Raw genomic sequence first — 11,184 nt, 5'->3', positions numbered from 1 at the left:
GGTGCACCGAGGCTCGATCTAGAGACCCAAAGCTTTCAGGGCTAATGCTCCACCGTGATTCAAACCCATGGACCGCCGAAAACTTAGGCATCTAGCTCTCCCCACGTAAACGATGGTTCCCGGGATCGAGCCCCGGTCAGAGCAATCGCCCTTTACAAGAAGGGTCCCGGGTTCGAATCCAAAATCCATGGACCATTCTCTTATGAAGCGAGTGCTTCGGGACTCGAAACCGGGATCCGACGCTTACGTTGCTAGTTCTCAGACCAGGGATGGAATCCTGAACCCAGTCGCTAACAAGGCAAGTGCTCAAACAGGGGCTCAATCCTGGGATCCATAGCTTCGTCAATTTACCTTAAACATACATGGCTATATTGATACTTAAATAATATAATTAGCGCGCAAAATGCCGAAGTTACAATTTTTTGCAGCTTCGTCATTTTGACTTCATTCAATGCGGTTCGTCATTACATCACATGACTTTTTTGAGCTGTTGCGATTGGTTAACTAGTTCGTTATTTTGGGGGTATATGCGCATTGATTTCCCGCTTTGCACAGTATCAAAATCGCGAAATGCCAAAAAATGTAGGTTCGGCATTTTGAATTGGGGACCATCGATATGTCAACGCTCTGAGGCTACACATCACGTTAGTTGCAAAAATGTAAACATTTCTTCCAATTATGAAACGGGTTTATCTTCCATAATTCTTGACAACGTTGTACCTAAGCTGTGCTATTAGCAGTTTTTATGCAAGAGTAACTGAAATCCGGTAAAAATTAGACCAGTTGATATGCATAATAATAGGATTTGTGACCTTTATAGAACCTTTAAGCTATACTTTAGAAATTAACAGTTTTAAATACTGATATTTTTGACGGTGTAAAATATAAAATCATGTATATTGTATTGTTATTATATATCCTGGACCCTGTTATTATCTTGTACTAACATGTTCAGAATGTTTTCGATAATCCGTATACATAATTGTCATATTACAGTAGGTGCACTGACGGTTGATGTTCAAAATTTATATAATAAATTACGTCAACAATATTCCTAAGCGACATACGATGAAAACAACCTTTTTTAATATTGTTATAAATTAATATGAAACGAGAGATACCCTGTGTTGTGCCATGCATATTTAGAATATAATCACAAGAGTGATGTTGGTTTAATAAATGATTTATTGAGCAAAGTGTTTCGTTGGCAAGGAAAGCGTTATCAAAAGTGAGAAATTAAATATATATAAACAATAATAAATAAAATATATACATAAACAATAAGAGCATATTGTATTGGCGCACATTAAATAAGAGCCCACGGGTCGAATGCCTGAACAGTCGACAATAAGGGAATAGTGAAACTCCAGGAACAATTTCAGAAGAGCCATTCGTGTTCTTATTGAAGGCAAATGACCAACATTCAACTCATTATAGAAACTGTCAATGAAAAGAAACTAAACTTTTCAATAATAACTTTACAGGGAAGGTACAAGTTGGGCAACATAGAAATTAAGCAACAGCCAAAGAAACACTATACTGATTGAAGGGGCTATGGCATGCAGACACTGAATTTCTACTAAATGTTATTGTATTTTACATTAGTTTACTTGACCAATCAAATGTATGTATGTAGTGAAAAAATCAAGTAAAGAATATTACAAATAAGAAACTTATTGAAACTATAAGCAAAAATTATTTTAAAAAAAATGTGTCGAACGCATGATTTAGGCGCCATACGAAGAACTGAAAGTAGACTACGTTATCATGTGAGATTAATCAACCTTTCCAACTAATCGAATGCTCACATATGTGATGCTCATAATGCAGACATAAAAGGGACAAACAAACGTGTACAATCCAAAATTTATTTTTATTTTTATCTGATTATAAATTATTTAAAAAATGTTATTCATCATGACGTCAGTGGAACAAGATATTGTGTTTTGTGGCGCCATTATTTTATACCGTTTATACAATGGTATATTTTGTTTGCACTGATACTGAAAACTTTCAAATATGACAGACAGAATAAAAAGAAATGTTGATAGCTCAAATTAGGATTAAACAATAGCAGAATGTGAAGTTGTGTATAAATGTCAATAACATCTGAATTTAATGTAGAAAAATATTACATGTACCCGAACAACACCAATCAAAACGTGACGGTGGCAATCGAAGTCACGCATCAAGATTAAACTTGATATATTACAGGACATTATAGTTTTTTTTAGAGAAATTTGGACTATGATCTACTTACAATGCCATGAGATATTACAGGGCATGACATCATTGATTGAAGCATTTGGGCTATATATAATGACCTACTGACAATACGGTGTTATATTGCAGGGTATCGCAGTATTGGTTGAAGCATTTGGGAAATAAATATGACCTACTGAAGATGCGTCGGTACATTGCAGGGTATGGCAGAATTGATTGAAGCATTTTAGACTATATATGATGACCTGCTGAAAATGCGATGATATATTGGAGGGTATAGCAGAATTTATTGAAGTCTTTTGGACTCTATACTGTTATACTAACAATGTCCTGTCAGTAACAGAAATGTTCTTTTCAAAGGTAGAGCATGCCGGTCTCATTAGACAAATCCAGAAATAGCAAGTCCAGTCATTTCACATCAAACAAAATTTATCAATGCTTTATGGTAATAACACCTTTTGATTAGAGCTGTAACGATTCGGTTCGATGCATCGAAAAGCCGGTTCAAAGCCGCCGATTCGATTTCGATATCAATACGGCCAATTTCGATTCGATTCACTGCAATCCCGATTGATCCGCATTTTAAATCTTACTTTCCAAATCCGTCGTCTTAACGTTCTTGTCATGTGTAATACGTATTGTGATTGGTGAATAGCCAATATGGATCCAATGAATGAATGAATGAATGAATAGACGAGTAAACGCGTGACGTCGCGCGCACCTGAAAAATTTTAGAATCCGCTAACTGGTTGGCATTACGAGATGGAATTCATAAAGTGCATAAAGAGACGGTGAACATAATCATCGATTTTATTGATAATCATGCACTATATCAAATATAATTGTATTATATTATATCTGAATAAAACATTATCATGCAAGGAAATTCATTTTAGGAACGATTATATTGTTGTTATTATTTGTTTTTACTAAAAACTAACTCGGGAGAAGAACACAATCTACGAGCTCGGTATGTGGTTACCACAAGATCTCTCTGCTTAGCACATCATTTTAGATTTGAAAAATCTCAGAAATGTTAATTCTTTAAGAATAAATTTAATAAAAGAACACACTTAAGGACGAAAACAAACACAAATAGATGTACGCAACATATAGTTCTGATTTGAACCTTAATATATATCTGTAAAAACTTACCATATTACACATTAATAAATTCTCTCGACAAATGAAATTGCTTTTATTTAATTGTTCACACCAATTTTGACACCGATTGTTTCATCATTTTTAACCCGGTGTTTAATTGCATCTTTGTTCATCACAAACCGATTATCTCGTTATGATCGGATACTGGCCAGACAGTTACAAAGTAAACATGGTGTCATAAACCCAGGGACCTATACTTGGATGCCTGCATAAACCACATGTGGCAGATGATTTTATGGTCATCAACACAATTTATGATACCTCCATATCATCTCTTGGCATATTCAGCAGTCATTTAAGCCAAATTTTAAAGCCAAAAAACGTAACAGTTGCTTTAATAAAATATGTTAACATATTTAAAAAAAATGAAGATATTAGTCCGAAATGGATTTGCAGGATTAAGTGTATGTATATTAGCCAGTTTAATCATAAATACAGTGCGTAATAACTATAAATTAAAAATTTGTGCAATTTTACTGCGTGCAATTTTACTGCTACACAATTAATGTTTTTAACGATTACCGGAACATAAAAAATCGGCATTTACGTCTAATGTACGTTACAGCAGTGCACTAAACACCATCATGAAAACAGGAAATACTTGCGTAAAATAACTTAAATATATAGTGTTATTTATCATAAAATGCTTGATTGTTACATGTATCACTCCTTATCACTTAGTTAAAAAAAATTCAATATACATATGCAAAGACAGTTCAATTTGCACATATGCAGGTTTTTTTTCCATTTGTATGCTTGAAATTATTAATATTGTCATTCAATTGAAACGAAGCGAAAATTCATTAAATGGAAAAGAATAAGAAATATAAGAAAGAATACGGCTTATTTATTTGTTTTGTTTGTGGGATTTTCAGTATTTAGTCTTCCGATCACGTTTACTCTGATGTTATTAACTAATTCGTTTTTTGATAAAGACGAAACTATATTTATAAATAAAAATGTATTGGTGCTAAATATGATTTATTTGCGCTCTTATTTAAGAGATTTGATGTTTATTTCGGATTATTTTATCGTTTTATTGACTAAACAAAAGTCGTTATAGATGTTTTACATTACTGTAACTAGTGTTTTTTGCCAACCAGCCAGTGCGCATGCGCGGAAAATCCCGAATGTAAACAATAACAATTTACTCGCTGAGCATTTACATCAGCCGGTAAAATGGCTTCTTCAACCGTGCCAAAAGACGCACCTTCAAATTAAAATTTAAAGTATTTCGAACATTTTGGGTTTCGCGAAGTTTCTGATGTAAAGGCAACTTGCAAAACGTTTTGTTGACGTAAGTTACCCATATGGTTTGTTTACTAAACTGTGTGCATTCTGTTAAAAAGTCAACTGGATGTTGTTTATATACTTACATTTTGTTTGTTTTTGTTTTCTGTTAAACGCATGTGCATTTTATGTTATTTAAGAATAAATCAACAGGATGTTGTGTTCAATAAATGTGTTACTTATAAAACAATGTTGCGTTTTAAATTGTATTTCAAAAATTAAACACTTTTAATGTACAACATAATAAGTTAATAACAAATACCAAACATATTCATTCATGCTCTGGACAAACCAAACATGAAATAGTTTGCAAAATAAGCAGCAAATAGTTTAATTTAAATCGAATCGAAATAATCGAATCGGACCATTTGGTATCGAAATCGAATCGAATCGAATGATGGGTGAATCGTTACAGGTCTACTTTTGATTGATAGTTATATTAGCTCACAAATTAAAAATTTAAAACGCAAACATTGTCGTTAATGCAGTAAGTGTAAACATTAATACTTGCCATAAAAAAATATCTTCAACATAATGTGTTACTTCAAAAATGATGAGAATGTACATTAGGTTTCAGGTACAAATTAAGGAGCTCTTTCATCTTTTTTTTTACAGCGTAACTGACAAGAAATTTCATGATCAGATTAAGACAGAGAAGCAAAATCGCAAATCTCTGTTGGGGAAAGGTGGTGCGGCTATTGATTATTAAGATCTTATATGACATTTGCAGAAGAAAACATATGCTATTTTTTGTACAAATATCAAATCAACGTCTGCTTTAACTGGATTTGAAAGTTGACAATATTTGTGCAAATGCCATGACTAACTATAAGTAACATTAGCAGTTGTTATCAGAATGCCTTAAAACCCAACTAACACATAAGGCAGTGTGCTACCAGCGTATTTCAAACATGCTGATATGTTCTATTTACCAGCTCAAATGTTTAGCTGACGTTCAAAAGCGGTTTTGATGAGTTGGTAGTGGGTAAATCGCAGAAAGCTTTTTTGAGGTGTTATCTAACAACTTGATGTTTATATTTGTTAAAGTCTTAGAACACGGTCTTTACCAGTATCTAGAAGTAATGTTTAATTTAATGATCATAAGCTTTTAAATCGTGATTTACGATATAACAATGAATTAATATATATAAATATATAGGGCTTCTTCCTGAAACTTGGAAGTGCAATACTATAATATGTATATAAAAATGTATTATAGTAAAACGAATTGTATTTGACCTTTTTCAATTCACTATTTCTTTATTTCACCTAATTTGATTTAACGCTATAAGGTGAAATGTATTAACTCTAAAATGGCTTATGAATACATTTGGGCCAAGTATGAAGTTCGGCTCCCTTATTTTTTTCATACGCCCAGTGCTGCATAGAGAATTCCTAGGTGTGACACCATTGTTATTTATTGTTGTTTTTTCGTTTGTAATGTATTTTTGTCTTGTATCTATTTTGACGGCAATTTCCCACATGCCTTCAATAAAAGACCTTGTAGTAATTATACTTTATTTAAATTAAATTTGTCAGAGGTAAATCCAAGAGTGTGTGCATGTTGGCCTAAAGATTTAATGTACGAGTAAGTATGCATGGGTAAAAGAGTTATGTTGATCGATCATAGTGCTATTGGTCCCATCGTTCCAAATGTTGTGGGTTCTAGCCCTGCACTCCGTGAACTTGTCCATGGTTAATTTTAAGTTAGTATCACATGTACTCAACTGAACCATAATCGCAATCATCTTCTATATTAAAACAATGTTCAAATCTACATGCTGAGATATTGTGAAATTGAAGAGAAATCCAGTGGACTCTACTAGCCCTTATAGTAAGACTTTAATAAAATAACTGCCATTATTTAAACGATTTTGATTACGTTCTAACAAGGAAATTTAAACATTAAAATGGTAATCAATGATCTTCCCCTATACAAAATTACGATCAGATCCCCTTATTGTTCAATAAGTACAACACATGTTCTGCTAAAACAACCGCTCCCTCTAAATACACGTTTACCATCGACGCAACTAAGGCACTATATATGAACATTTGTTAATAGTATCAAATGAAATCGATTATTCCATCTGCGGCAAAAAGACATGTTTCCCGAAATGTGCATCAAAACTACCAGATTTGGGCCGAAATACAGTAATAAACAATAACTGTTCCTTTATTTCCACGTGTTAAGTCTTAGAAATATAACTTAATTCAAATAAAATGCATGTGTTACGTCTAGACAAGATTTTTGTCATTGAGGTGTATGAAAGACTTTGAAATGACGAGTCTTTTATGAGATTGAAAGTAATACCAATCTCTCGCACAACAGTTTCATTAAATTTGTCTCTGTGTTGAGCTCAGGAAGTAGTCCTTCCCAGTCATGCGATTTAAAGTCTCATGATAAAAAAGATAGCGACACAAATTAAAATGTCAATATTGGAATATGTGTTTTGTTTCAAGAATTAGACAAATGAATTGGAATGGACGTAAATATCCATCCTCTAAACGCTTCTGTGAATTAAAACATGATGATTGAAAACAAAAACGATTTCATTGCTCAAACGAATAATTCAGCGCAAATGAAAACATTACTCCGTCAATCATACTTAAATGAACCTAAACTAATTAATGCTAACCACGACGATTGAAACGATTTCTTTCAATGGCAAACAAAATGATTGACTTCGGAATGTCATTCCAGTTTAGAGCAGGTCAATTATATTTTATGTTAATGTAAAGCATGTTTTTATTTATTTTAGATGTATCTGACTACTAGTATATTTTGTTGCAAAGTCACTAGATCCATTTTAAAAAGATTTGCAAGTATTATGCATCGGGCAAAACAAATTTATAACTATGATAAGCGTCCACTTTACTTTCAAAAAACGTCCAATTAGACAGGCATAAAAAACAACGCCACAGGCTTTTTCACAGGCTGTTCAAGCGAAGAGGCACCGCTGTGTCTTAACTTCCAAATCAATGTCGACGCGATGCGTGCTTCTCTTGTAATGCTGATTTAGAGATATAAATTTTCCCAAGCCGTTGCAAGCTCTCTTCCGATTGTTGTTTGCATTCTGCTAACTACAAAACAAATAACGCTTATCAGAAATTTGTGAATAAGTTTTTATACAAGATGTGTGTGAGATCAGGGACATATAGGTTCCTGAAAAGACTAACGTGTTGTTTCACAGCTTCATTTCGTCATTGACAACGTCTTCTCTTTGAACTTTGCATGATCCTTACAGTAAATCAATTCGATATATTATTATTTGTATTTATAACCATTACAATATAGCAGTTGAGAATATTGAACAATTTCGCATAGCAATCTCTGTTGTTGTTTGTAAACGCGTTAGTTTGCTGTATGCACTGTACTCTGTTTACTGCCATTAAATCATAAGTGCTGAGAGGTGGAAGTCAAGTTACCTGTTGCATCTAAAATTATGTTGTACTTTTTTTATTACAATTTTTACAGTAAAATAAACTAATGATTCTTAAATAATGGTGAAGGTCGCCGTGGCGTAGTGGATATGGTGTCCGTATTGCAACCTGGATGTCATGGATTCGATCCCCACTGCGTTAGAGTTCTTTAGATCTCCCCGAACAACACCAAGTGTTTTACTCAGGAAACGGACTCGATACCTTTTAATACGCCTTAGGCTTTTGATGAATTCGAGCTAAAAACCATATGATTAAACGTATTATATTGTTATTGTTTTATAAAGCTGTTCCAAGTTGCCGAAAATCGAGTGGATGTGCATCTGTAGTCAAGTTACATTTGTAATTATAACCGCTATTCCGATGAGATTACAATCAAATGGATTAGTGTATCTAAACTCATGTTTTGTTTGCCTTGTCCACCGTAATGTATTCAACGCATGCTCAAATATTATCAGAACTGAAAGAGAATTTTTATTTCATTGAAAACCATATCGTTGGTTAGAAACACATTAATTATATTTGTAATTGGAACGATTGGTTCAGATGAAATTACATGTGTACACGCTAGTGTCCTTTCTCATTACCGTATGTACTTCATCGTGTACGTGTATTTATTTGCTTGATTTATTACAGACGCATCAAATCGTTTTGGGTTTAATGAAACTATCCACTTAATACTCGCAAATCTTGATTATTCGACCGATCACAATTATATATATATGTTTTCCTTAGAAGCATTACACCACATATATTTAAAAAAAAAATAAACTTAGAAGTAAACATGTCTTATTGCCATCCAGAGGGGGTAATCACGTGAATATGGCGACGTCCATTTCGAGACAGTAATTTTTCGCCGTTTTATACGCTTTATACTTTTGTTTATTTTTTAAAATAACGCTCACTTTCCAGCTACATCAGCAAAACGGTGATAAGCGTTTATTTCGCATTTAAATTCGCTACTTATCTCGACTTTACTCCCCGCAAATTTCTTGGTGGAGCCCTAATTACATGTAGGTCATTCCAATAAGAAATTTCGCAGCGAGTATAAAGTCGAGATATAGAGCGAATATAACTATGAAATAAACGCCAGTAACTTTCTTGCTAATATGGCTTGAAAGTGAGCGGAATTTAAAAACTTTAAGTAATAAAAGGCAATAAAACGGCAAAAAAATATCTTCCTAGGCATGGACTTCGCCATCTTGATAATCACGTGATTACCCCCCTTTGATGGTCATCGTTAAGTCAAAAATAACATAAGTAAACAGCATCGAAATACATGTAGGTCAATAAAAACGAACATAATTAATCGTTTTTTTTTTCGTTACACGTAATCGTAGATAGCGGTGTTTTGAAGTATATCAGATAAGTACATTGCGTTCGTATCAAAAGCACACATACGATTATAATTCATTCGCATCAAGCCGCCATGCGTTTATTTTCCTATTGATATATTTTCAATAAAACTGACGCCTTTCAGGAAATACATTGATTGCCTAGGTGGACAGGAGCTTTAACATTAATTCATCATTTTATTAGAACCATTGTATTAACTGAGTATAGAACAACGTATTTGTGTTATTTTTACTTCTGTGTGATCTCTTGGTGTTTTTTTAATGAAAATTGGCCACGTAAACTAAATGTGCCTAAGTGGATAAGGTTGAGTATGATACCGAAAATAACAACAACGGTAACCGATATATTTCACATTTTTTAATCATTTCAACAAGTATGTACGTCATTTAACAAAAATAATGCATTACATGAAATATAACAGGAAACGCGACTGTTTCAGTCTTTGGTTTATCTCTTCACCAGTGTATATTTCCTCCTCTGAATCGAGCACAGTTGCTTTGAAAGCATTGAGAAGGCTAAGGAAAGAAATTGAAGTATAAATTAGAATGGTCTGACTTACAACTTAATGGTAAGTTTCGCATAAATATCTACATGTTAATACAATACAGTAGCTATTGACAAGATATAGTTTGATCGCATTGATACTGCCACTAATCAATGATTCCCTTAATTTAAATGTCTCAATATTTTTTAACATTCTATGATTTACATTCACTCATAATTAATTACTTTATTATTTCCATTCAATTTCTCATATATGAATGCGTGTAGAGTTATCTGTTACAATAGTTTAAAATATCAGTATACATATGATTCATTGATCACCTTTTGTGAACATATTAATATACACAATTAAGTATTCAGTGCATTCATTCAACTCACCATTCCGTTAACACAAACGCAAGTGTTGCTTCCATCACAATATGAGTCTAGATGAGAGACGGCATTACTGAGGTAATCTATGAGTCTAGATGAGAGACGGCATTACTGAGGTAATCTATGAGTCTAGATGAGAGACGGCATTACTGAGGTAATCGCGGCAGTATCCTGCAAAAGACAATCATGTTGTAATAGCACGTGTGACTCTTCGAAGTTTATAGTGTCCGTCCGCGACTGAGGCTGCATTATGTGAGGGCCCGGCCTGTGTCCCAGCACCTCTTCTACATAATTTACTTAAAAAACCAAAGTTCGGACACGGTTTAAGTAATAGTTGCGATTTCCAACATTTCGTTTACTTTTTTAGGATATGTAATTTGGTTGTTGCCCTTGATGTCGAGGGAAGCCGATATACCGGGCTAGTTGAGAAGCGCATGTACCAACGGCTGCGGCAACCAGACAGCTTTTTGCCTATGCAAAACTATGGCGTACCATAAGACCTACTAGGTAAAAGAGAAATGTACTTCGACGTACAGTATGTAGTCGAAGTACAAAAATGTACTTCGAAGTACATATATGAAATACATTTCGAAGTATATATTTGTACGTCGAAGTACAAATTGTACTTCGACGTACATGTTTGTACTTTGACGTACACATTTTCTGAACAGCCAAGCAAAACACTCGTCTCTTGAGCCGCTTTTCCTTCAGATTTATTCATAATAATGTTTAAAAAAAATTTTAATTGAGGACAAAATGAATAAAAATATCAAAATTGAAAAAAAAGAAGTTTCAAGTATTTAATGCATTAAACTAAATTATATACTAATTTGA

At 33.5% G+C, this 11,184-nt stretch overlaps 1 long non-coding RNA gene across 1 annotated transcript; it reads right to left on the bottom strand.

Moving 5' to 3' along the window:
* Positions 1–9,816: 9,816 nt before the first annotated feature.
* Positions 9,817–10,803, bottom strand: LOC127876375 (uncharacterized). The gene is made up of 2 exons (XR_008047841.1): positions 10,357–10,803; positions 9,817–9,989 (listed from the first exon to the last, which is right to left on the bottom strand). It is a non-coding gene; the product is annotated as an uncharacterized LOC127876375 (long non-coding RNA).
* Between the last annotated feature and the right edge of the window lie 381 nt (positions 10,804–11,184).

The sequence above is a fragment of the Dreissena polymorpha genome, chromosome 4, assembly GCF_020536995.1.
Source record: "Dreissena polymorpha isolate Duluth1 chromosome 4, UMN_Dpol_1.0, whole genome shotgun sequence".
NCBI classification, from domain to species: domain Eukaryota; kingdom Metazoa; phylum Mollusca; class Bivalvia; order Myida; family Dreissenidae; genus Dreissena; species Dreissena polymorpha.
Note: the sequence above shows the minus strand (reverse complement) of the source record. Positions and strands in the feature narration are given on the sequence as shown.